This window comes from Staurois parvus, unplaced genomic scaffold (genome assembly GCF_062004578.1).
Source record: "Staurois parvus isolate SC_StPar_1 unplaced genomic scaffold, SC_StPar_1.0 ptg000342l, whole genome shotgun sequence".
Lineage (NCBI taxonomy): Eukaryota > Metazoa > Chordata > Amphibia > Anura > Ranidae > Staurois > Staurois parvus.
In genome coordinates this window covers 995,188-1,022,641 of record NW_028318138.1, presented here as the reverse complement: position 1 = coordinate 1,022,641, position 27,454 = coordinate 995,188, and the positions used below count along the sequence as shown (strand labels likewise).

Sequence of the window (27,454 nt, the reverse complement as noted above, 5' to 3'; positions counted from 1 at the left end):
TCTATTAAACAAATTTTATGTATATATTTATTTAAAAAATATATTCAATGGAAGAAAATTATATGTATACATTTATTTAAAAAAAAATTATCATAAAAGAAAAAAATATATATGTATATATTTTATGAAAAAATGATATGCATATATTTTTTTTTTTTAAATTATAAATGTGTGTGTGTTTGAGGAACCTAGAACAGGCTCTTATATGTCTATAGCAATACCTTGGATTGGTGTGCATGTAGGGGATACTGTCCCAGTCAATCAATGCAGCTTGAAGTTTATTTCTGCAAATTCCTTAGAGTGCTAGATCTTTAGGTAAAAGAGCGGGAAGTTGTGGAAATTTAAATATCTGTGTTCCCATTGGGCCTCCAGAGTGATGTCATACTTCCATCCAGCCTGTTATTATTAGAGATAGGTGGCAGAGAGCTCACTGGCTCCCATCGTCAGTGAGCAGCAGCGTATGGCATGCTTTCCTCCAGGAGGGAAGAGCCGCCCAGGTTCCTAGGCTTTCATGATGAGCAGATTCCTCTGACCACCAAGGCCTACTCACTTCTAATGGATCTTCTTTCTTGTTTTCCTTCTTCTCCTGGCAGATGCTGACTTTGGTGAAGTGGTGGCATTCAGGCTGGTGGCAGGCTGGGGAGTTTGTTTCTATCTTTGGTTATCTAGCTGTATGAGTGTAAATTAGCCGTCATAAAGCTAGATAACCGAAAGTAGGAATAACTTCCATGACGTCATAGAGAAGACCATCAGATACATGATGATATTATATCCATCTGTGAGATATAACAAAGGTAAGCCCACCCTTTCATTATGCCCATTGGTTTATCTTTTATTAGTAACCGTTTTTTAATAGTTTGATGACTGTCTTCTACCAAAGGACCTACAGTGTGTACTGTAAAGACTATCTATCTATATATATATATATATATATATATATATATATATATATATATATATATATGCAGTTTTTATATAACCTGCTTACTATTGAGCCTTCTAGCCATCTCTAAGACTTCCTAATTTGCTCATTTCCATGGGCCATGGCAGCTTTGTTTGCTCTTGCTCAGAAGGGATAGGGATCTCTTTGAAGAGTAAAGTGAAGCAGAAATAAAGAAAGATGGAGAGGGTGTATTTTAAGATTTCTGGGGGGTAGTTCTGCAATTTAAGGCATTTTGCAACATTCACACAATAATGATTAGGCCCATTTCCAAGTTGCCTTATCACATATATTCTTATCACAATGCATTCGACAACTGGGAGGGGATGGGATTGCCATCTCAAGATCTTGCAAATAAATATGAAAAAGTATTTGTGAAATCTGCATGCAGTTTCCATGGCAACACCAAATACAGCGCGCCCATGCTTTCTTCTGCCACATTTAGCTGCTATTTGTAGTCAAACTGCGCTTTGTCTGATCATCAGGGAAATACAGAAGAAGCTGTGTGGGCTTCATGGCTACACCCAGCCCCTTCTACTATCAGAATGCCTTCATGCCATGGGACAAACAGCATTCTGATTTTATTAACTAACAACTTTGCTGCTAGATGAGATGTCGGCCTGGGGTTGATGTATGCGCAGTGCTCATAAAAGGGGAAATCTGCTATAGATGTATGGGACACAAAGCTGATGTTTGCATTGTATTCATAAAAAGGGACATTTGCTATAGATCTATAGAAAACAGAGCTGATATTAGATGTAGAGTACAAGAGAGGATGAGATTGACCATAAATGTATGGTACACCTAAGAGGGGAAAAAACACGGAGTTGATGTATGTATGGCGCTCATACATATGGTACAGACGTATAGAAATCAAGGCTGACGTATTTAGAGTAAGAGGGCAACCATGGATGTATAGAATGCCAAAAAGAAAAAAATGCTACAGATGTATAAAATACATATTGTATGCATGGTTCTCATAATAGGGGAAATAAACTATAGATGTGCAGAGATAGAGCTCATGTGTGCATGGTGAAGAAATATGATATATATATATGTAAATGAAACAGAGCTCATGTATGCATGGTACTCATAAAAAGGAATATGCTATAAATGTATAAAACACAGAGCTGTTGTATGCATGGTACCCATAATAGGGGAAATATACTATAGATATGTAGAGGCAGAGCTCATATATGCATGGTGTTCATAGGAGAAGTAATATGATAGATAGATAGATAGATAGATAGATAGATAGATAGATAGATAGATATAGATATATAAAGCAGAGCTGATGTATGCATGGTACTCATAAAAGAGGAATATGCTATAAATGTATAAAACACAGAGCTGTTGCATGCATGGTACTCATAATAGGGAAAATATACTATAAATATGTAGAGACAGAGCTCATGTATGCATGGTGTTCATAAAAGAAGTAATATGATATATATAGATATATATATCTATATATATATATATAAAACACAGCTGATGTAGGTATGATACTCATAAAAGAGGAATATGCTATAAATGTATAAAACACAGAGCTATATGCATGGTGCTCATAAGAGAAGACATATGCTGCAGATGTATAGAAAACAGGGCTGATGTATATAGGGTGCCCAAAATAGGGAGAGACTGACTATAGGTGTATAGTATACCTAAAAGCGGAAATATACTACAAATGTATAAGGCACACAGCTGTTGTATGCATGGTACTCATAAGAGGGGAAATATACTTTAGCTGTATAGAAAACAGCAATGACATATACATGGTACTAATAAAAGAAGAAATATGCTAGAGATGTATAGGGAACTGAACTGATTTATGCTTGGTACTCATAAGAGAGTAAATATACTAGAGATGTATAGAAAACAGAACTGATGCATGCATGGTACACATAAAATAGGAAATATGTGATAGATGTATAGAAAAAAAAACTGATGCATGCATGGTGCTCATAAAAGAGGAAATATGCTACAGATGTATAGGGAACTGAGCTGATTTATGCTTGGTACTCATAAAAGAGTAAACATACTAGATGTGTAGAAAACAAAGCTAAGGTATGCATTGTACTTATAAGAAGGTGAATATTCAAGAGATGTACAGAAAATAAAGCTGATGTATGAATGGTACTCATAAGAGGGACAAATATGCTATAGAATAGATGTATAAAGAAAACAGCTGTAAGCATCCTGCATGCCTTTCAGTGTTTATTTGCCCATTTAAATCTCCATGTTATGTGTGAATGTATATATATATATATATATATATATAGTATATGTTTATTGCACTGGTGTGTTTATAATTTTATCTTTCTGCATGTATGTATGTATGCCCATTGCACGGGTCTGTTCAAGTTCATGTACATTTAATTAGGTATGAAAATGATACTCTAAACTATTACATCTCCATTCACAGAACTAAATCTAATATAGTCTATCCTAGATCTCTGAACAAAACTTCTGGTTCTCCAGCATTTCAGCTCCCATAAATTCACTGCAGCCCCAATTTTAGACTGAAGCATGCTCCAAAAATAAACAACAATTACCAAATGAGGTGTGCCCTGTTTAGTATTACGCCTATGGTTTGTGGTAACTTGTAGATACCGGTATTTATTTTCATCCAGTAATTGCATTTTATATCAGGGTCAGGTCAGGGTTACAGCTATGGGAATCCTGTAAAGCTTTAGTGTAATTTCTTTTTTTTTTTTTTAAAGTTTGTCCATTGGCCACGCCCATGCAGAACGCTTCTATTCCAGCTTCTCATATAAACCGTTTTTAAGGGAGGACTGTGGGTAGGGTTTCTTACTGACTTCCAGTAGGTAGTAGGTACCTTCCTGCAGGTAGGCTAGAATAAAATAATGCTGTTTAAATTCCAATCATTAGTACTCTTGGTAGTCATGGCTTGCAGTGGCAATATATGATACAATCTGGTTTTGGTTGGTAAGTAGTTCTCAGCTTTGTCCAGGGCACATGGAGCTCTGATTACAACTAGAAATGTTCCAGTAGATTGCTCAGGGGAGCCTCCCAGGTAATGGCTGGGCATTGCAGAGCATGAGTGATTAGAATTAAACCACATTTACAAGCGTTACTAATCCAACTCTGGAGCAATAATCCTGTGAATTGCAGGGGACCCACACGCGGGCCACAAATTAAAGGTGCAGCATGATTTTTTTTTGTCATGGTTCTCAACTGTGAACAAGGCCCGGCTTAACTTTTAACTATCTTGAAGCTCTTGAGTGAAATAGATCATGAATCCAATTGGTCTGAATCCATTCTCTAGGTTGGTTTTATGGATCATCAGCAGCATCTGCACTATGTTATTAGGAAGATTGCCTTGCAGAATAGGAGGGGCATTGAGTCCTGGTACTTGATTGCCTGATTGTGGGGCTTTGTTTGCTAAATTTGTTTTGGCTTCAGTAGATACATGAAGCCGAAGTCTTGGGTCAGTGGACTACATCATTCAGGGCATGTTGAGCTCTATAGAGATGGCCTGTGTTCTATAACCTTAGTCATTCTAAAGGGGAGCTTTAAGTGGGATAGACTCATTCACTTCCAAGCTGCTCTCAGCAATTGAAACTGTGGACTTGAAAAGAGGGCAATTTCTTAAATGCTGGGGCCTTGGCACAGGCTAATTGGTTTTGGTTCAAGGAGAAAGATGATTTGTGAAAATCCCAAATAGGGCTTTCCCACGCCATAATACCACTCTAGCTATAATTACTTAAAATGAAATTACACACAAGGGGGTTTAAGTGTAACCAAATTAGGTACCACGCAAAAGCCCCCATCCGTAAATATTAATGCTTATTGGTATATATGGGGACATATGCATTTACACACACACACCTATTTAGTCCTTCTATCTATAGTCCATAGATGTACAATAGATGTCGAAAGAAACATGCAATTTCAATGCTCTTGATTATCTCCAATTTTTTTAATGATATTTTTTAGTAGCAAAATGTTTGCAAAAGACCTATATAAAAAAAAACCAAAACAAAATCTAATTAGCTGAATTCATTAATTGTTTTTCTTCGACTTCTTTTTTATGCAAGTTATCTTGATTGAATTGAAAGATTGTACTCTCTACACATGTACATCTAACTCACTTTGAAGCATGGTTTCTGTGTTATCTCGCACCATCTCAAGTATATCATGTGAATGTACAATAGGCAGAGGAAGCCTTTGGGGTTGTTTTACTAAAGGCATAGAGAATGTTGACTTAAAGCGATAGTGCACCCTAAGGCTGGCCATACAGTATATGATTTTCTTGCACAAATTTCCTTTAGATTTACCAAAATCAAACAGGCCCTTGCTTTACCTAGTTGAAGGTAAATCTAAAGGAAATTGAGCAAAAAATGTGTATTATGTATGGCCAGCTTAAGCGTCCATGCATACTGGGCTTAAAAAAATTCTTCTCCTAGAGGAGTTGAGCCAGTAGAAGCAACTAATGTTATGCTATGGGGGAGATTTGCTAAAACTGGTGCGCTCAGAATCTACTGCAGCTGTGAATGGTAGCCAATCAGCTTCTAACTCCAACTTGCTCAATTAAGCCTTGGCAGTAAAACCTGGAAGCTGATTGGTTTCTGTGCAGAGCTGCACCGGATTTTGTACATTCAAGCTTTAGTAAATATGTGTCTATGCGCATTAGGTCCTTTAGAAACATATTTTAAGCTCAGGGTTTAGAGGCAGAACCCCCCCGGCCCTTGTTTTTGCATTTTGGGAGCAGTTTTCGGGCAGAAAAAAAGTGCTAAATATGCCTAAACACACCTAAACGCTAGTACAAAAAAATGCTCAAAATTAGTATTTTTTTCTGCCAAGAACACTGGCATCTTTTTAAACCAGTGTGCATGGCCCCTAAAAAAAAAAAATAGTCGGGTCCCTGTAAATTAAGGTCATAATGTGCTAGTATGACAGACTTACCTGTCAAAGGAAGCCCTCCCATGGCGCTTTGTCACCGCTGCCAGCGGTTCCATCTTCACCCCACCAGGGGCGGACTGACAACTCATGGGGCCTCCGGGCAATAGGGGATCATGGGGCCCCTGTGTCCTTGCCCAAACTCAAAAAAGCCTATGAAAAAGGTACCAGGGGCATCTCATGGGGCCCCCTACTGACCCTGGGCCCTCGGGCAGTGCCCGAGTTTCCAAATGGTCAGTCCGCCCCTGCATCCTACCATTCTTTCCAGTTCCCACCCTCTAGTTGTTTGAATGGCCAGGCCACAAAGACGTCACTCCGGTGCATGCATATGGGATTTACAATCACAGCACAATGTTTCTGCATTCAAGGCACACTCAGCATGCCCAAAGGCTCCGTTCACACTTGTGCGACTCCAAAATCACACAATTTCCAGTGCAACTTTGGAGTGCAACTGATGCAACTTTGATGTAACTTTACACTTTCTGGCATTCAGGTCGCCTCAAAGTAGTGCAGGATCCGAATCTGAATGGGCGCCATTGAAAACAACGGGCTGCAAATTGTTATGTGACTTTATGGGGGAGATAAACCTGGTGCACACACAATCTGGTGCAGCTGTGAATAGTAACCAATCAGCTTCCAAGTTTTATTGTCAAAGTTTGATTACACAAGCTGATATAGGCTTTCTGTTATGGTGTCAATGTGACATCCGGTCTGGTTATTCACCCATTGTTACCGTTCGTGAAGCGCAAATGTCACGGGCTCATTTCCACCCTGTGACTATTTATAGCGTGCTGGACGTAGCAGGGGCGGACTGACCATTTGAGCACTCGGGCACTGCCTGAGGGCCCGGGGTCAGTAGGGGGCCCCAAGAAATGCCCCTGGTACCTTTTCTATAGGCTTTTTTGACTGTGGGCAAGGACACAGGGGCCCCATGATCCCCTATTGCCCCTGGGATGTAGTAGGCCATGCCCCTGATGACCTCTGCTTGTGACAAAATGTGTAGGGTGGAGAATATGACGTCATCGCGTCACGCACCATGGCCATTTTGTTGGTTGGAAACTTTTATGTTCTTTCATGCAGATTTCATCTCATGTTTGTAAGTGTAATACTTTATTAAAACGTTGCAATATTTTAAAATATTACACTATGAGGAGCTTTTGTTCGCTTTATACATCCCACTATCCTTGAGGTTTAACATCGAGTCGTAGCGGTGGAACTGCTTTTTTGAGGGAGAAAATCAAGGATCCAATATGTCCATTGTATTCCATATTTGCTGTTTATGACCGCATGATCTTTGGTCATCTATTCTGGTAGGAGGCTGTGAATGGTGTTGGTGGAGGATCCTTTCTCTTGTCTTCCCGTTGGTGGCACGTCACTTTTTGAAGATATGGTTTTTATTCCAACAGTTAGTCACATTTATTGGACTTTTTGAGGACTTTAATGTGTGAATTAATTTCTTATCATATTTTGTGTAATTGTGAGAATTAGCTCTACATTTTTGTTTTTGTTAATGTTTCACATGTTGCCTGCATTTTGATTTTCACAGCTTCTTCTGAGTGCATTTAGCGCAGGTATACTTTAATATTCTCTGTAAGCTGATATAGAAGCTGATTGTTTAGTATGCACAGCTACACCAGATTGTGTGTGCTCCAGATTTATTAACCTCCCTGGCGGTACTCCCGAGTGTAGCTCGGGGTAAACTTTCAGTACCACAAACGGTGACCCCGAGCTACACTCGGGCTTACCATGCGGCGCTGCTCCACGATCCCTCGGTCACTTACCTTGTCCTGCGCTCCCACGATGTCCCTCCTGCAGTGTCCCTGGCAATGTCCTCCAGCCGATGCCGGCATCTGTCATCTGGGTTCCGTCCCCTGTGAGCGTCGAGACGTACGGGGGATGGAACGACGGGAAATTTGAAAATGACAAAAAGTGACATTCACTAAAATCACTAAAATCACATAGTAAAACATTACTGTATCAAACCATTTCACATACATTTTGTCCCGAATGCTTTGTCCGGCGCCCTGCCTGCATTTTTACTGTTCTTTCTGCCTGGAAACTGAGAAACGTCCATGGTGTCCAAAAAGTGTCCCTTTAGGTCAAAAGTGGTTTTAGACCGGCTAGAGAACAGCGATAGTAAATTAGAACCACTTGAAGAATTGAGTGATAATGATTTGTGGGGAAATTCGTCATCAGACACTGAAAACAATTCTGCAACTTTGCTCAGTGATGTGCGAACTTGGCGCTATATTTCAAATTTCAGTGTTTTTGGTTTGATTATATTATTGAATTAAATTTATTATTATTCTATTATTATTTTTTATGATTATTTATTAACTTATAATTTATGATTTTGTGTTTCAAGTTTTATCCTACCCGGGATGTTTACTAGACTCTTGTTTGGACAGATTTCAGAGAGTTATTCCTAAAAATTACAGGCCTACAATTAAAAAAATACATATTTCCATGCAAAAAAATTTACCACTTTGAGCACAGAAATATGGACATAATCAGACCGCTAGGGAGGTTAAATCCCCCCTACATGTCCAAAGTCACACGACAAGGTGCACAAGTGTGAATGGAGCCTAAATGCAGCGTGCATTGCGCATGTGCAGTATCATAATCGGCTACAACTGATGTGAATATTTCATAAACTGTGAACATTTAGGAGATATTTACTGTACCTACAGGCAAATAAGTAGGTGCTAGGCCCAGAGATAATCGACACGGAGGTGGAATGTCGGTGCTTTGTGTGATGCAACTGAATGATGAGGACTGGCCTTCCCGAATAATACATTTTATTGAGCTAGCAAAATATGCATATAAAATGACTGACGCGTTTCGGCAACAAGCCTTAGTCATAGCCATTCTATGGCTATGACTAAGGCTTATTGCCGAAACGCGTAAACCATTTTATATGCACATTTTACTCGTTTAATAAAGTTTATTATTTAGGGAAGGTGAGTACCGGCTATGCCAATCCTCATCATTCAGTACCTACAGGTAAGCCTTAATATAAGCTGACCTGTAGGTACAAATTAACAAGTGAGTTTACTACCACTTTAATCAAAATTTGAAAAATCAATGATCCGTAGGGTTAGTAAAAAAAAAAAAAGGAAGCTGTATTCACTTTCAACGGCCAATCAATTGCAGGAAAATGTAAAAAAAAAATATTTTTTCTTTGCTTGACTGAACGAAGCGAGCAAAGTTACATCTTATTTACTAAGGTTGGTGAACTTTCACTTTCCGAATTAAATGCTCTCTTCATCTTTGTTAAATCAACTCCTTTGTGTTTGTGGAACAATTCCTTTTCTACAGCTGAGGAATTGGCTACAGATCTGGAGAATTTTGCCTTAGGTCTATATCTGGCTCTGTCTCTAAAAAAGGATGGTATTATTTACTGATCTATCTGAGGGTGCCAAGGAAGTCTGTGTTCCCAAGAGGTTTTTCGTTAAGATGTGTTAAAAAAAACACCTTCGTTTCACAGATTGTCTAAAACTGTCAGAGGTCTCCAAATTTAGCAGTCCTGTTTAGCTGTTCCAGCCACACCTGCAGAATAGAAAGTCATGAGGGAAGCAGAATCTGTGCCAGGGCTGCAGGTGACAAATCCGAAGACAGGTATTTAAGAACCCTTCTCACCTTTCATTCTGTCAACACACTAAGAGAAATGCGAGTTGACACTTTCTTTTCCTACTCTTGACAAATTTGCTCAGCCCATGACAATCCATTAATGAAGGGAGAAACGAAGAGTGATCATTAGTAAGCCAATGCAAGTGGTCCTGTTCTTCTTTAAGGATGGCCAGCGCCTTATAAACCCACCCGATTTTAAATGGTTGTAAACCTCAGACATGAAAAATGAAGAAAGCATAGCTCTCTATAGTGTGTGCTAGTCTCAGTCCAGAGCACTAAGCCACCAGTCCAGGAGCGGACTGACAACTCATGGGGCCCCAGGGCAATAGGGGATCACGGGGCCCCTGTGTCCTTGCTCAAAAGCCTATGAAAAAGGTACCAGGGGCATCTCATAGGGCCTCCTACTGACCCCGGGCCCTCGGGCAGTGCCTGAGTTTCCAAATGGTCAGTCCGCCCCTGCACCAGTCACACCGCTGCGATTTAAAATTGTGCGATTTGTATGCAGTTTCAGCATGATTTCAGGTGCGATTTCTGAAGACTTTATTGCTGCTTGTGAAGATTTTCAGCGATTTCTTGCAATCTGCAGTGTGATTTCCATTATATGCTATGTATGTGAAATCACAACACAGCTACAGAAAAAGTCATGCAAGAACTGCTTTAGAACTTGCACTGCAGCAAGTTGCACATTCTAAGACACTGACATTCACATTCATTAGATGCCATTTCAATTCGCAAATCACACCGGAAATCGTGTGACCAGGGGCAGACTGACAACTCATGGGGCCCCCGGGCAATAGGGGATCATGGGGCCCCTGTGTCCTTGCCCACACTCAAAGCACACCCAAAAAAGCCTATAAAAGGTACCAGGGGCATTTCATGGGGCCCCCTACTGACTCCGGGCCCTCGGGCAGTGCCCGAGTGCTCGAATGGTCAGTCCGCCCCTGGGTGTGACTGGGCACTAAGACCCCGGTCGCACTGGGTGAGACTTGGCAAGCAATTTGCATGCTATGCAACTTGCAAATCATATGCCAAGTCGCACCCTATTGTCCGCAATTACAGCAGTCATATTGGAGCAGTTAAGACTTGGTCTGATCCGCACCGATTTCTAAAGTAATACATGCACTACATTTGGTGAGATTTGCATAGACATCTGTGTCAGATGTCTTGCAAATTGCAGCTCAAATCTGCATGACATCCAACTTTGAAATCATGTGACTTCACTGTAAGTCGCACAATTTCAAAGTCGGGATCAGTGTCATTTCTATCTGCTGCTTTGTTCCTCTGCTATCTCCATGAGTCACTTCTGACACGTTTTCCTGACACCCAGAGAAAACTGGTGACAGGGGATGGATCTCCAGCAGATTGATAGCCTCAGCTCTGTTCCTGTGTGCTGTGTGTGTGTGTGTGGGGGGGTGTCCCTTCCCTCCAATCAGCTCTCAGAGCTCTCCTCACTGATGTAACTTCAGCTCCCCGCCCCCTGCTTTACAGAGTTGACAGATCCCGTGTAATTTCTGTACTTTGAATGGATGTAGGGGAAAGATGGCATGGAAGTAGATAAACAGGTACAACTTATTTAGGAGGATTTGTTTAATCTCTGTGTGTCATCTGAGGCCAGTATATGTGTATATGTAAGGGTTTACTAACAAGGTGAAAGGAGTAATGGTATAAATTAACCCAGAGCAGCCAATCAGAACATCGCTTTCAGCAGCGTATAATCGTCTAATGTGAGCACACTTCTTTTTTTTAATATGAATAAATTTACATATAAAGTCAGGGACTATGCAGTAGGTATAGAAGAGCAATGTTGCCCTCACACAGGGAGTACCAAAGGGCAACAGTTACAGGATATAACAGATATCAGCAAATTGACTATTTGTATCGATATCATGGATGTTATTTTTTGAGCGTATTGAAGGAATGGAATCTCTACCTGTGATATCTTATTAGTGTGATTTAAACTGATTCTAAAGGAAAGTTGTTTTTTTTACATACCTGTTCTGTAGTTTTGCACAAAGCAGCCCCGATCCTTTTTCTTTTTGGGCCTCCTGTCGTGGTCCTGGCTCCTCCCCCCTGCCGAGTGCTCCCGATAGAAACTTCTTGCTATGGGGGGCACTCGAGCAGGCTTGCTCCTGAGCCACACTCTATGTGTCCATTCACACGGAGTATGTCTTGGCCCCACCCCTGCTCTCTCCTCATTGGCTCACTGGCTGGGATTGACAGCAGAAGGAACCAATGGCTCCTGCTGCTGTGTGAGCCACTGCGCTCCTGAGCCACACTCTATGTGTCCATTCACACAGAGTATGTCTTGGCTCCACCCCCTGCTCTCTACTCATTGGCTCACTGGCTGGGATTGACAGCAGAAGGAACCAATGGCTCCTGCTGCTGTGTGAGCAACTGAAGAGAGAGACACCTGGGAGAGCCGCTGCTCTCATGCACATCTCTAGATCAAGATTGGGCTCAGGTAAGTATAAGAGATGGCTGGGGGGAGGGGGGGGGAGAGCTGCACCCAGAATAGAATGCATTAAAGTAAAAACCTTGAGCTTTCTGAACTACTTTTAAAACTGCTAAACTCTGTCAATCAACATTAACTATTTTTAATCACTATTTACTTGTTTTGAACTCTTTTTTATTACATTTCTTCAGTTGCTACCTGGTTTCTGCCCTAGGACGAAATGATGTCATATATCCCAGGAGCCTTCATGGGCCTTTTTTTTTACCTTTAATCTGGAAGAGGGGCTTTCTCAGCTAAGCACATTCTCCAGCCTGCATGCTTGAGCTAAGGGCAGAGGGATTTCAGGAAGTAAATGCTACATGAATCATCTGCCCTTACTAAAGATGGCCACTGCTAGAAATGTTAGGGAGGCGTTTTCAGTCTGTGATGTTCAGATACAGTTTAGTTCCGCTTTCAGTAAATTGCTTAGGTTGACAGCTTTGGTTAAGAATTATGGAAGTTATAGTCCATGTGTACCTGCCACCAGGGGCGGACTGACCAATCGTGCACTCGGCACTGCTTGAGGGCCCAGGGTCAGTTGGGGGCCCCATGAGATGCCCCTAGTACCTTTCATAGGCTTTTTTGGGTGTGGTTTGAGTGTGGGTGAGGACACGTGGGCCCCATAAACCCCTATTGACCGGGGGCCCCATGAGTTGTCAGTCTGTCCCTGCCTGCCACCAATAAACGTCAATCTCTAACTTGCTGGTGGCAAATTGAAACCAAATTGAAGGATCAAAATCCTAACATTTTTAGGAAACGGTTTGTTTTTCTGATTACTCAGGGCCAATACACACTATGTGTGGTGACAGATGTTTTACCGCATGGTAAAATGTGCATCACCGCAGGGACACACAGGAAACAATTGTTTCCTATGTGTCCCATTCACACTGCAACGCAGCCTAGCATTTTTTCAAAGTGCACTGGCCCAGATCGCACTGAAATGTAAGGCAGTGCAGTGCATCGCACCCCCCCACATTGCAGTGAATGAAGTGTACATATTGTATACTTCAAATAGAACTTATAAAAATAAAAAAAGGAGCAGTACGTTGTGCTGAATTGCGCACCACACTGTCCCCTAGCGCAGATGGAAACAGAGAGCTGTTGCAGCAGTAAAGTGCCATGTCAGCTCTTCTTACAGGGGGAATTTGCCTTGGAAATCAGCTGTTTCTAAAGCCCAACTGATTATAATTCTGTATGTTTAGCTATGTTTTGCCATACAGGGTGCAAATTTCAACTTCATTGATTCCAGAGTATTTTTTTTTTTCAGGTACTTATATAGCGCCGTCAATTTACGCAGCGCTTTACATATATATTGTACATTCACATCAGTCCCTAACCCTCAAGGGGCGTACAATCTAAGGTCCCTAACTCACATTCATACATACACATACTAGGGGCAATTTAGACAGGAGCCAATTAACCTACCAGCATGTCTTTGGAGTGTGGGAGGAAACTGGAGTACCTGACGGAAACTCACACAGGCACAGGGAGAACATGAAAACTCCAGTCAGGTGGTGCTATGGTTGGGATTCGAACCAATGACCATAGTACTGCCAGGTGGAAGTGTTAATTTAGCCACTGTGCTGCCCATGATATATATATATATATATATATATATATATATGTATATATACAGTATTGACAAATGAGCTGTTGCTGCATGCTAATAGATGGGAAGGATTCCTAGACGGATGTTGTTTTAGTGGTACTTTTCAATCTGTTTTTCTTTTTTGTTCAGCTTTCTTTTCTTATTGCTCATTAGGTAGAATAGTTACAATTGGTAAGATTTACTAAAACTGGAGCACTCAGAATCTGGATGGTAGCCAATCAACTTCAAACTTCAGCTTGTTCAGTTAAAGTGTTACTAAACCCAGGACCCTGCACTCACAGAACTGTAGAACATGCATTCACCCAGGACCCTGCACTCACAGAACTGTAGAACATGCATTCACCCAGGACCCTGCACTCACTATATCTATCTATACATGTTCACTATATCTGGTCTCCCCGGGCCCTGCACTCACTATATCTGGTCTCTCCGGGCCCTGCACTCACTATATCTGGTCTCCCCGGGCCCTGCACTCACTATATCTGGTCTCTCCGGGCCCTGCACTCACTATATCTGGTCTCCCCGGACCCTGCATTCACTATATCTGGTCTCCCCGGACCCTGCATTCACTATATCTGGTCTCCCCGGGCCCTGCATTCACTATATCTGATCTCCCGCAGTACACACAACATGGAAATACAATTATTACAGTAAATATAAACTGCTAAATACCTATTCTTATCAGCAAATAGAGCAGTCTTGTGACTTCTATCAGTGTCCAGCATAGTAGATGTTAAAGCTTGTAGGAGGAATTTTAATTTTGCTCTAGGAGGATGCAGGACCCCTGACCTCTGTCTGGACAGTGGTTATTGGCCCTGTGCTGATGACATGTATCCTCCCAATAAAAAAAAAAACCTCTCTAGCAATACTCACCAAACTGAGCATGTGCAGAGTGACTTCACACCATATGTCTTATCGGGAGATAAGAGAGGGACACTGGAAGAAGGGGAGGAACAGAGAAGACAGGATCAAACAGCGGTTTTTACACAATACAGAGGATTAACCCCTTAGGTTCCACAGTGAGTATAACAAGTATGCTTTAATGCATCTACAGACTGATTTTACTGTTGTGGGTTTAGTAACACTTTAAGCTTTGACAATAAAACCTGGAAGCTGATTGGTTTCTATGCAGAGCTGCACCAGATTTTGTACTTTCTAGTTTTAGTAAATAACCCCTGATGTGTCTGTCAAACATGTCTCCAAGGGGAGTATGTGGCTAGATCGGGGCAGACTGACCATTTGGAAACTCGGGCACTGCCCGAGGGCCCGGGGTCAGTAGGGTGCCCCCATGAGATGCCCCTGGTACCTTTTTCATAGGCTCTTTTGAGTTTGGGCAAGGACACAGGGACCCCATGATCCCCTATTGCCCGGGGCCCCATGAGTTGTCAGTCCGCCCCTGGGCTGGATGCTTCATATCACAGACCTCGAATGCTACTAATGTCCCTTTGTCCTTTACTGGTAGTTATATTGAATTAACAGTCGTCCTTAAGAGGTCTTTGATTGTTCCTCTTATATAATGGTAGAAAATGTACAAAATACTTTACATATCTTCCTTGAAATGCCATTTTCCAACACACTTGTCAAGAATGATGGTAACCCCTTCTGTGACCGGTTTTGTTTTGGTTTCTACACAAGGCCATAGCGGGTCAATATCTCGTACCTGTATAAAGCGAATGTATTTCCCTGTTCTACAGTTCCGTGACATATTGTTCTTGACCTTGCACAAAGATAAAGAAAAAGTACACCATGTAAGATACACTATTTGTCTTTTATTTTTAGAGCATCCTCAATAGGAGCTTCTACAGCGCTGATTCTTGGAGTTGGGAATATATTGTACACAGGTATGTATAATAAGAAAGGAGCCTGGGGAGCACATTTACTAAAGGGGTCAAAAGGTGAAGGTGCCAAGAAAAAGTGTATTTCCACTTTGGCAGCCAAATTTGGATAACACCGATTTCAAATGTCTTACATGTTTCATTTCACATTGCGCATTAAAACATTAACAAAAAAAAATGTATAAAATGGCTGCTTACCTTTTACATGCTGTTTTCTGAAAATTTAAAATCTCTGCTATGCAGAAGACGCTGGCAAGTTGATTTTTTACCAAAAGATCTCTATTAAGCTTGTAAATCTCATTATCAGTTGTAAACTAGATTTGAAACCTGTCTTAAAAAAAGGGTTTATCACTTCAGTTTTGGGCACCAATTCACAAAAAGAACATTGGGGAACTGGAGAAAGTACAGAGAAGGGCAACCAAACTGATAAGAGGCATGGAGGAGCTCAGCTATGAGGAAAGATTAGAGGAACTGAATTTATTCTCTCTTGAGAAGAGGAGATAAAGGGGGATATGATCACCATGTATAATACATAAGGGGGGATATGATCTCCATGTATAATACATAAGGGGGGGGGATATGATCTCCATGTATAATACATAAGGGGGGATATGATCACCATGTATAATACATAAGGGGGGATATGATCACCATGTATAATACATAAGGGGGGATATGATCTCCATATATAATACATAAGGGGGATATGATCTCCATGTATAATACATAAGGGGGGGGGATATGATCTCCATGTATAATACATAAGGGGGGGGGGGATATGATCTCCATGTATAATACATAAGGGGGGGGGATATGATCTCCATGTATAATACATAAGGGGGGATATGATCTCCATGTATAATACATAGGGGGGGATATGATCACCATGTATAATACATAAGGGGGGATATGATCTCCATGTATAATACATAAGGGGGGATATGATCTCCATGTATAATACATAAGGGGGGATATGATCTCCATGTATAATACATAAGGGGGGATATGATCTCCATGTATAATACATAAGGGGGGATATGATCTCCATGTATAATACATAAGGGGGGGATATGATCACCATGTATAATACATAAGGGGGATATGATCTCCATGTATAATACATAAGGGGGGGATATGATCACCATGTATAATACATAAGGGGGGATATGATCTCCATGTATAATACATAAGGGGGGGGATATGATCTCCATGTATAATACATAAGGGGGATATGATCTCCATGTATAATACATAAGGGGGGAAATGATCTCCATGTATAATACATAAGGGGGGATATGACCTCCATGTATAATACATAAGGGGGGATATGATCTCCATGTATAATACATAAGGGGGGATATGATCTCCATGTATAATACATAAGGGGGGATATGATCTCCATGTATAATACATAAGGGGGGATATGATCTCCATGTATAATACATAAGGGGGATATGACCTCCATGTATAATACATAAGGGGGGATATGATCTCCATGTATAATACATAAGGGGGGATATGATCTCCATGTATAATACATAAGGGGGGATATGATCTCCATGTATAATACATAAGGGGGGATATGATCTCCATGTATAATACATAAGGGGGGATATGATCTCCATGTATAAATACATCAGTGGTTCATATAGTGAACTCGGTGTAGAGCTATTCACCCTGAGGTCGCCACAGAGGACAAGGGGGCACTCTACTTCTGGAGGAAAAGAGATTTAATCTTTAAACACGGAAAGGTTTCTTCACAGTGAGAGCTGTGAAGATGTGGAATAGACTCCCTCATGAGTTGGTTCTGACCAGCTCAGTTTAAAAAAGTCCTGGATTCTTTCTTAGATACACAGAATATAACTAGATACTAACATTTATAGGTAAAGTTTATCCAGGGAATATCCGATTGCCTCTCGGGTGATCAGGAAGGAATTTATTTTCCCAGCAAATTGGATCATGGTTTGCTCATTTTTTTGCCTTCCTCTGGATCAGCTGTAGGTGTAGGACTATAACTTTTTTTTTGTTTGTTTTTTTATGATTGAACTGGTTGGTCTTTTGGCTTTTTTCAGCCAGACTAACTATGTAACTTCATGCCGGCCGTACGCATGTATGCAGCCTCTTGGTGGGTGGGTCTTAATTCTAAGCATCCACATATATATGGCCCAGTATTAACAACTTACCTTGCTGAGAACGTGCACCCTGCACTCACCAAGCACGGTAGGCAGTGGGGATTGGTAAGCTCCTCATGCATACTTGCCTTTCTGATCATGTGACTACTGTGACAGCCAATGCCCAAATGACCCGAATTCCTGCCTCCACCTCCCGACATCTAGAAGCTCTTAAAGGGCCGGAGATGTCAGCATGAAGGGGATAAATATCTAGAAGCTGGGCTTCTCAATTGTATGTTATGAGGGGAAACTCAGTGTGCACCTCTTTGTCAGTGGAGACAGCTTCAGTATCCTCTCAGAAAATCTAATTGTTCAGAGTAACCTGCAGTACTATGCCCATGGCCTGCTCCACACTCCAAGAATGGCAAGGACTAAAATTATTTTTAGGTGTGCTTGGTGAATAGGAATACATAACATACATGTAGTTGGGTTTTCCCAAATTTGATGGAAAAAACAGGAGTACAGTTAATGTAACTTATACCGTATCTGTATGCAAGAAATACATCCAGATAAATAAATTATTGAAAGCATTTAGTAATCAAAAATCACTAATCACTATTCTTCCTAGGCTGACTGATTGCTAGTAAAAAACATGAAATCATAATTCAATAGAGTGCAAGGAATACACTGCTAATAATAAAGTGCCAATTCTTAAGTGCAGTAACCCATAGCAGCCAATTAGAATCCAATATACTGAAGCCATGAATTCTGAATTGTATGCTATGGGTTACTGCACCTGAGAATTAGAACTTTGCTTTTTGCAGTGTTTTATTGAAGAGGTCTGATGGTTCATGTCAAAATTTGATCAATCTATCTATCTATCTATCTATCTATCTATCTATCTATCTAATTATCTAATAAATATATTTCATTCAGCCAGAAATATATATATAAAAAAAAATTATATATATATATATATATATATATATATAAAATATATATATATATATATTATATATATATATATAAAATATATATATATATATATATTAAGATACATAAAGATAAAAACATTATATACATATATATTTCTGGTGTTGTGGGGTATGCTGAATGATCTTTGAGGACTGCCTCCAAGAACATTTGGTGGATTTTTTTTTTTTGCTTTCTATTACAAAATACTTACTAAATGCATAAGCAATATGTGATAATAATGGAATGCTCTTAGCCCTATATATTTATTCATACATATAATAGTTTGATGTGCATTGTAATCAGAATAATGGAATTTCAGACATCTATGTCATTTAGGAATATTTGTACTGAGCGCAGTATGTATGCTGGAAACTCCAATGAATGTATACCCAGAGCTCTGTATATAAATAGCAGAGTGCATATTACTACTTATGTATAGATTGCACAAGACATGCTTTGCGGTTGATGTGTGATTAACCTGAAATGAGCACTTTTATCAGCCAGGTGAGGTCACATCTTGGCTGCTTCGTTTGAATGGAAGAGAAAAATCTAATTCCCTGATGTTTTCTACACATAGATTTAAGATCTGTAGACATCCACTGGGATTTTCTTTTTCAAGTCGCTTTCTTCAAATAATTTCTCAACATCTATAATTTGCTTCTCCAACATTTGTTCCCCACATAACCTCGTTTTCTCTATATATTTTTTGTATTTAACTCCTGAAACTGTTTGTAGAACCGTTAAATATGTTTGTTGGGTATTCTCCAATAAGTAAATTAGGAGCTCCGGCAAATAGTTAGACATAGTAAATCCCCAGACACATAGGCTATCCCTTTGCTGTAATAATTTATGTTTTTTTTCTTTAAATTGAAGTTGAATGTATTATAAACAACATTTTCTCTTTAACCTTTGCAGCTCCACAAGGGCAAGGAGAGAATTAAAATTTCATAGCAGGAGGCCGGTGAATGGCTGGGCCTACAATACAAAAATGGCTTCCGGTGTGCAGGTAGGGCTCATCTTTGGCTCAAATGTGGAGATTATTTCTGAGCATTTATGCATTTGTAAACTTTTACAACCACTGTTATGCTGCTAATAAAAGCCAAAAGAACCCATAATTGTGTTTATTCCTTGTATTCAAGGATTTAAAAAGAATAGCAATATATTTATCTTCATGTTTAATGCAGTAGGCTTTCATAATTCATCCTACAGTCAAAGGGCAGAGACATAACTACGAAAAAAGTCAAAACAAAAACAGAAGGAAAAAGGAGAGGAGAGTTTATAATGATTAAATCAAGGTTAACCAACTCACCATCATTTGGTGTGGTCCTCATAATCATTAAATGCAGACGCAACAACAAAGGACAAGAGTGGCCTACAGTAAAAAAGAGGTTACAAACCTGATATCCATGGGGTTTGACTTTTTGGAAAATTAAATCAAAACCAAAATAAGTTCCAAATCTCCAACCTATACCCTTCACCCTCAAAAATTAAAAAGTTCTCATAAAAACCAAATTTAACATTCACCATAACTCCCCAAAAGCACAACCTTAAATATGTTTAAAATATGTTCAACCATTTGTAACCATGTGGTTTAACTTACAAACATTATTAGAAAATGTATAGGTTTAAAATCAAACCAATATAAATTCAAAATCAACAACCTTCACCCTTCAAAAATAACGATGTTGTCATGAAAAACAAATTCACCATTCACCATAACACCCAAAAAGCAAACCTTGAAAATGCTCAACCATTTGTAACCATGAGGTTTAACTCACAAAATAGGTTTAAAATCAAACCAATATAAATTCAAAATCAACAACCTTCAGCCTTCAAAAATGACAACATTGTTATAAAAGCCAATATCACCATTCAGCACAACTCCCACAAAGTACAACCTTTAAGGTTAAAAACAAAACCAATATACATTTGAACACACCAACCTTCAGCCTTCAAATATAACAACATTGTCAAAAAAGCCAAATTCACCATTCAACACAACACCCAAAAAGCACAACCTTGAATAAGTTTAAAAGGCTCAACTGTTTGTAACCACGTGGTTTAACATACAAAAATTAATAGAAAATGTATTGGTCAAAAACAAGAACCACTATGATTTCAAAATCACCAACCTTCACCCTTCAAAAAAGACAAGTTTTCATAAAAGCCAAATTCACCATTCAACATAATTCCCAAAAAGCACAACCTTGAATATGTTTAAAAAGGCTCAACCATTTGCAACCATGTGGTTTAAATTACAAGATATTTTATCAAATTAAAAGGTTAAAAACAATAACCAATATAAATCCAAAATCACCAACCTTCACACTTCAAAAAAGACAACATTGTCATAAAAGCCAAATTCACCATTCAATATGACTCCCAAAAAGCATAATCTTGAATATGGTTCAGAGATTTGTAACCATATACTTTAACTTACAAGATATTTTTGAAAATTAAAAGGTTAAAAACAATAACCAATATAAATCCAAAATCACCAACCTTCACCCTTCAAAAAAGACAACATTGCCATAAAAGCCAAATTCACCATTCAACGTGACTCCCAAAAAGCATAATCTTGAATATGGCTCAGCCATTTGTAACCATGTGGTTTAACTTACAAGATATTTTATAAAATTAAAAGGTTAAAAACAATAACCAATATAAATTCAAAATCACCAACCTCTACCCTTTAAAAAAGACAACATTGTCATAAAAGCCAAATTCACCATTCAACATGACTCCCAAAAAGCATAATCTTGAATATGGCTCAGAGATTTGCAACCATGTGGTTTAACTTACAATATATTTTATAAAATAAAAAGGTTAAAAACAATAACCAATATAAATACAAAATCACCAACCTTTACCCTTCAAAAAAGACAACATGGTCATAAAAGCCAAATTCACCATTCAAAATGACTCCCAAAAAGCATAATCTTGAATATGGTTCAGAGACTTGTAACCATGTGGTTTAACTTACAAGATGTTTTAGAAAATTAAAAGGTTAAAAACAATAACCGATAAAAATTCAAAATCACCAACCTTTACCCTTCAAAAAAGACAACATTGTCATAAAAGCCAAATTCACCATTCAATATGACTCCCAAAAAGCATAATCTTGAATATGGTTCAGAGATTTGTAACCATGTACTTTAACTTACAAGATATTTTCAAAAATTAAAAGGTTAAAAACAATAACCAATATAAATCCAAAATCACCAACCTTCACCCTTCAAAAAAGACAACATTGTCATAAAAGCCAAATTCACCATTCAAAATGACTCCCAAAAAGCATAATCTTGAATATGGTTCAGAGATTTGTAACCATGTGGTTTAACTTACAAGATATTTTATAAAATTAAAAGGTTAAAAACAATAACCAATATAAATCCAAATCACCAACCTTCACCCTTCAAAAAAGACCACATTGTCATAAAAGCCAAATTCACCATTCAACATGACTCCCAAAAAGCATAATCTTGAATATGGCTCAGCCATTTGTAACCATGTACTTTAACTTACAATATATTTTATAAAATAAAAAGGTTAAAAACAATAACCAATATAAATCCGAAATCACCAACCTTTACCCTTCAAAAAAGACAACATTGTCATAAAAGCCAAATTCACCATTCAACGTGACTCCCAAAAAGCATAATCTTGAATATGGCTCAGCCATTTGTAACCATGTGGTTTAACTTACAAAAATGATTAGAAAATGTATAGGTTAAAAACAAAACCAATAACAATTCAAAATCTCCAACCTTCACTCTTCAAAAATAACGATGTTGTCATAAAAACAAATTCTCCGTTCACCATAACTCCTAAAAAAAGCAAAACCTTGAATCTGTTTAAAAGGCTCAACCATTTGTAAGCAAATACATTAATCTTCTAGCACATAACCCATAATTTAATGGTTGGCCGTAATTGTCCTTAAGACAATGGCCCCAGCTAAACCAATTTAAATCTTTTAATTATGCAAAGAGAGTTGCGCATTTCGAAAAATGGCTACTTTTATGTTGCTTTGTTTCAAAAGAAAAAAAAATGTACTAAATATACTTATAAGGTGGGGGATCATTGTTAGGAACGACAATGAGGAATTTAAAAGCATGTGGTTTAAACTTAGCACACAGTAAGATATTAGGCTTGTTGTGACACCGAGGAAAATGACATTGTCTTGTAATGGGAAGGCCATCGGTTCTAAATTAAATCCACAGCTGTACAGTCAGTGCATTCTGCTATGCCACAAAACTACCAACAATGGAGCGGACCTGTTTTCCCACACGGCTTGCCGAGTCTGAGAGTGATTTATAAGGCGCTTCATCATCTGGTTAATGAGAATCAGCAATTGGCCAGGTTTTCAGATGCTGGCAAATGAATATGCATGCTGCAAATCTGCATGTGTTAAGCTTCATCTTAATAACAATTGCAGCAATTTGCATGTGGGGCGTTCCCACATGGGTTTCTTTGTTATAAATTTTTTCACTGCTTTCTATGGGCGTCTGAAGAATTAACCTCTGCATTGCTAAATTATTTTACAATACGCAGAAGACCTCGCTGCTGGCAAAGACGAAATTGAATTCTTGCTCTCATGGGCTCCTGTTTGTCATTTTGGCAAAATAAAAAGGCTTTGGCTGCCAGACAGGGTCACTGGCACAGATGCCCATTTTGTGTATTCATTGTTTGTCTACAGACTACCGTCGTTTTATTCTGCATCTTACTATATTGTCTGATGAAATGTAAACTCTTCCAACTCAGTATTGTCAACATAACTATTTCCACACATTTTATAATTACACCAAGCATATTTTTTTTTTTCTCTGATGGAAGCTGGCAGCTGTTATGAATCGGGTTGATACCCACAAGATGACAAATTTGCTTCATTTGTATAAGAGCATCTGACAATTGTACTATAAATTACAATCTGAATGATGACTCACCTTCCCGCTGCTAGTTAAGGCTGCTTTCAGATTATGAATGCCGTTAACGCTTTGTTGACTCAATGCTTTCGAAAAATATACTTCTGTTATTCAAGATAAGCATGGCCTTTGATACAAATTTTTTTTACATGATGCTTATCTGAAATTTAGCACATTATTTATGGTCACCACTTAGGCTTTAAACTATGTTTTTGGGTTTATAAAGATACAGTACGTTATAGTCAAACATTTTCCCAATTAAATTTGTTTCTCTTGTTGTCTGTTGTAATCACTAAACTATCCAGCTATTGTGTGACGGCCACTGTATAGTTTGTGACATACAAGGCATGAGGAGCACACCTTTTTAAACAAAATGGTTGGTCATGACAGATTTATACACAAACGTAGTTACATAGGGATCTTCTTCTGGGCACCTGAACCCTCCATTTTTGACGAAACGTACATAGGGCGGACCACGTGACGTCACCACGCATGCGCAGTTCCACATTGCGGGGTTCGTAGCTCTGTTGATGGTGTGATGCCGATTTGTTTTTACACATGTAGCATGCGTTTTTTAATTACATAGTTACATAGTTAGTCTGGCTAAAAAAAAGACAAAAGTCCATCCAGTTCAACCATTAAAAAAACGAAAAAAAAGTTATAATCCTATACCCACAGTTGATACAGAGGAAGGCAAAAAAACTCAGCAAAGCATGATCCAATTTTCTCCTGCAGGGGAAATAATTCCTTCCTGATCCCCCGAGAGGCAATTGGATATTCCCTGGATCAACTTTACCTATAAATGTTAGTATCCAGTTATATTCTGTGTATCCAAGAAAGAATCCAGGACTTTTTTAAAGCAATCCACTGAGCTGGCCAGAACCAACTCTTGAGGGAGTCTATTCCACATTTTCACAGCTCTTACTGTGAAGAAACTTTTCCTCCAGATGTAAAGAGTGCACCCTTGTCCTCTGTGATGACCTTTAGGGTGAATAGCTCTACACCGAGTCCACTATATGAACCACTGATGTATTTATACATGGAGATCCTATCCCCCCTTATGTATTATACATGGAGATCATATCCCCCCTTATGTATTATACATGGAGATCATATCCCCCCGTATGTATTATACATGGAGATCATATCCCCCCCCTTATGTATTATACATGGAGATCATATCCCCCCTTATGTATTATACATGGAGATCATATCCCCCTTATGTATTATACATGGAGATCATATCCCCCCTTATGTATTATACATGGAGATCATATCCCCCCTTATGTATTATACATGGAGGTCATATCCCCCTTATGTATTATACATGGAGATCATATCCCCCCTTATGTATTTATACATGATGATCATATCCCCCCTTATGTATTATACATGGAGATCATATCCCCCCTTATATATTATACATGGAGATCATATCCCCCCTTATGTATTATACATGGAGATCATATCCCCCTTATGTATTATACATGGTGATCATATCCCCCCTTATGTATTATACATGGTGATCATATCCCCCCTTATGTATTATACATGGAGATCATATCCCCCTTATGTATTATACATGGAGATCATATCCCCCTTTATGTATTATAAATGGAGATCATATCCCCCCCTTATGTATTATACATGGAGATCATATCCCCCCTTATGTATTATACATGGTGATCATATGCCCCCTTATGTATTATATATGGAGATCATATCCCCCCTTATGTATTATACATGGAGATCATATCCCCCCTTATGTATTATACATGGAGATCATATCCTCCTTATGTATTATACATGGAGATCATATCCACCTTTATGTATTATACATGGAGATCATATCCCCCCCTTATGTATTATACATGGTGATCATATCCCCCCTTATGTATTATACATGGTGATCATATGCCCCCTTATGTATTATATATGGAGATCATATCCCCCCCTTGTGTATTATACATGGAGATCATATCCCCCCTTATGTATTATACATGGTGATCATATCCCCCCTTATGTATTATACATGGAGATCATATCCCCCCTTATGTATTATACATGGAGATCGTATCCCCCCTTAATCGCCTCTTCTCAAGAGAGAATAAATTCAGTTCCTCTAATCTTTCCTCATAGCTGAGCTCCTCCATGCCTCTTATCAGTTTAGTTGCCCTTCTCTGTAATTTCTCCAGTTCCCCAATGTTCTTTTTGTGAATTGGTGCCCAAAATTGAACTGCATATTCCAGATGAGTTATTACTAATGATTTGTACCGGGGGAAATTATATCTCCCTCTCTCTGGAGTCTATACCTCTTTTAATAAAAGGGAGAATTTTGCTCGCTTTAAAAACTGCAGCTTGGCATAATAATAATAATAAAAAAGCATCATCTGCAGTTTTACACTACACAAGCCTTTTGCTCTATTTCTCTATTTTGGGGGACCCTAAAACTGAGGAACTTCTGTTCATGGAGAATCCTGGTTAACATAATGAGGGTTCACTCACATAAGCGCTTCCTGACTTCTCTACACAGAGTCACAGTAGCTTTGGTAAGCATACGCACATATAGGTTGAAAGGACACGTGGTATTTTTCCTCTGCTTGGATTTATGATTTGGGATCCACTGATGAATGCTTGTGCTGTATCTTCAAATTAATTTTGAATTATATCATTTGGTGTTGGACTTTTTTCATTTTCACGCATGAACTTTATATTTTCTGTACATTTTATGATATATGAACTTTCCGCTTTTTACAGTATGTTATTTGAATACGAATTCTGCCCTTTTTATGTTATTTATGTAAATCACCAGTTGCACATTCATTTCTATAGTTCACTCAACATGAATCTATATTGTGTTAGTTTATTATTCATTCTTGGCAGTGCTGCATCTTACTGAGAAAATTGAGTAGTTACATAGAAGTTGATTTACTAAACCTGGAGCACTCAGAATCTGGTGCAGCTGTATATGGGAGCCAATCAGCTTCTATCTTCAGTTTGTTCAGTTAAGCTTTGACAATAAAACCTGGAAGCTGATTGGAAATGTAAATCCCTCCCAAAGTTACATAGTTAATCAGGCTAGAAAAGACATATGTTCATCTAGTTCAACTAATCAGAAAAAGAAGATAAATAAAGAGAATATCTCCATATACAGAATCTTATACCCAGAGCTGATCCAGAGGAAGGCAAAAAAAACCCCTATACAAAGCAGAGCCCAATATGATCCCCCAGAAGGCAATTGGATATTCCATGGACCAACAATCCCCAGTGCAGGGGTGGACTGACAACTCATGGGGCCCCCGGGCAATAGGGGATCATGGGGCCCCTGTGTCCTTGCCCAAACTCAAAAAAGCCTATGAAAAAGGTACCAGGGGCATCTCATGGGGCCCCCTACTGACCCCGGGCCCTCGGGCAGCGCCCGAGCTTCCAAATGGTCAGTCCGCCTCTGCCCCGGTGTTATTACCTATAAATGTTAATATCCAGTTGTAATTTGTGTACTTAGCAAGGCATCCAGCACTTTTGCAAAGTGGTTGTAAATCTCAGACATGAAATATGAACAAATAATATCTCTCTATAGTGTGGGCTTGACTCAATTAAGAACACAAATGTCATTTCTGTCTGCTGCTTTGTTCCTCTGCTATCTATCAGCATGAGTCATTTCCCAGAAGCTTTCCTGACACCAAGAGAAAATGATGACAGGATAGGGATCTGCAGAACACTACCTGTGATTAACAGTCTCAGATCTGTTCCTGTGTGCTCCATGGAGGGGGGTGTCTCTTTCTTTCAATCAGCTCTCAGAGTTCTGCAGTGCGTAATGTCATTCCTCCACCCCCTTTTTTCTGAACTCTCAGATGAGCTTTATAAATTCAGCACTTTAAACAAATGTAGAGTAGAGAATACTGCAGATAAACAGGTACAACTTATGTAGGAGGATTTGCTTTATCTCTGTATACCCATTGAGGCCAGTCACTTCAATGGGTAAATAGAAGGGTTTACAACCACTTTAAAAAAGTCTACT

General features: G+C 39.0%; 1 long non-coding RNA gene across 1 annotated transcript in view; it reads left to right on the top strand.

Moving 5' to 3' along the window:
- Positions 1-27,454, top strand: part of LOC149456916 (uncharacterized) — a 160,626-nt gene that overhangs the window by 14,927 nt on the left and 118,245 nt on the right. The window contains exons 2-4 of the long non-coding RNA XR_016313783.1: positions 594-794; positions 15,373-15,434; positions 19,430-19,520. This is a non-coding gene — a long non-coding RNA (uncharacterized LOC149456916). The remainder of the gene's footprint in view (positions 1-593; positions 795-15,372; positions 15,435-19,429; positions 19,521-27,454) is intronic.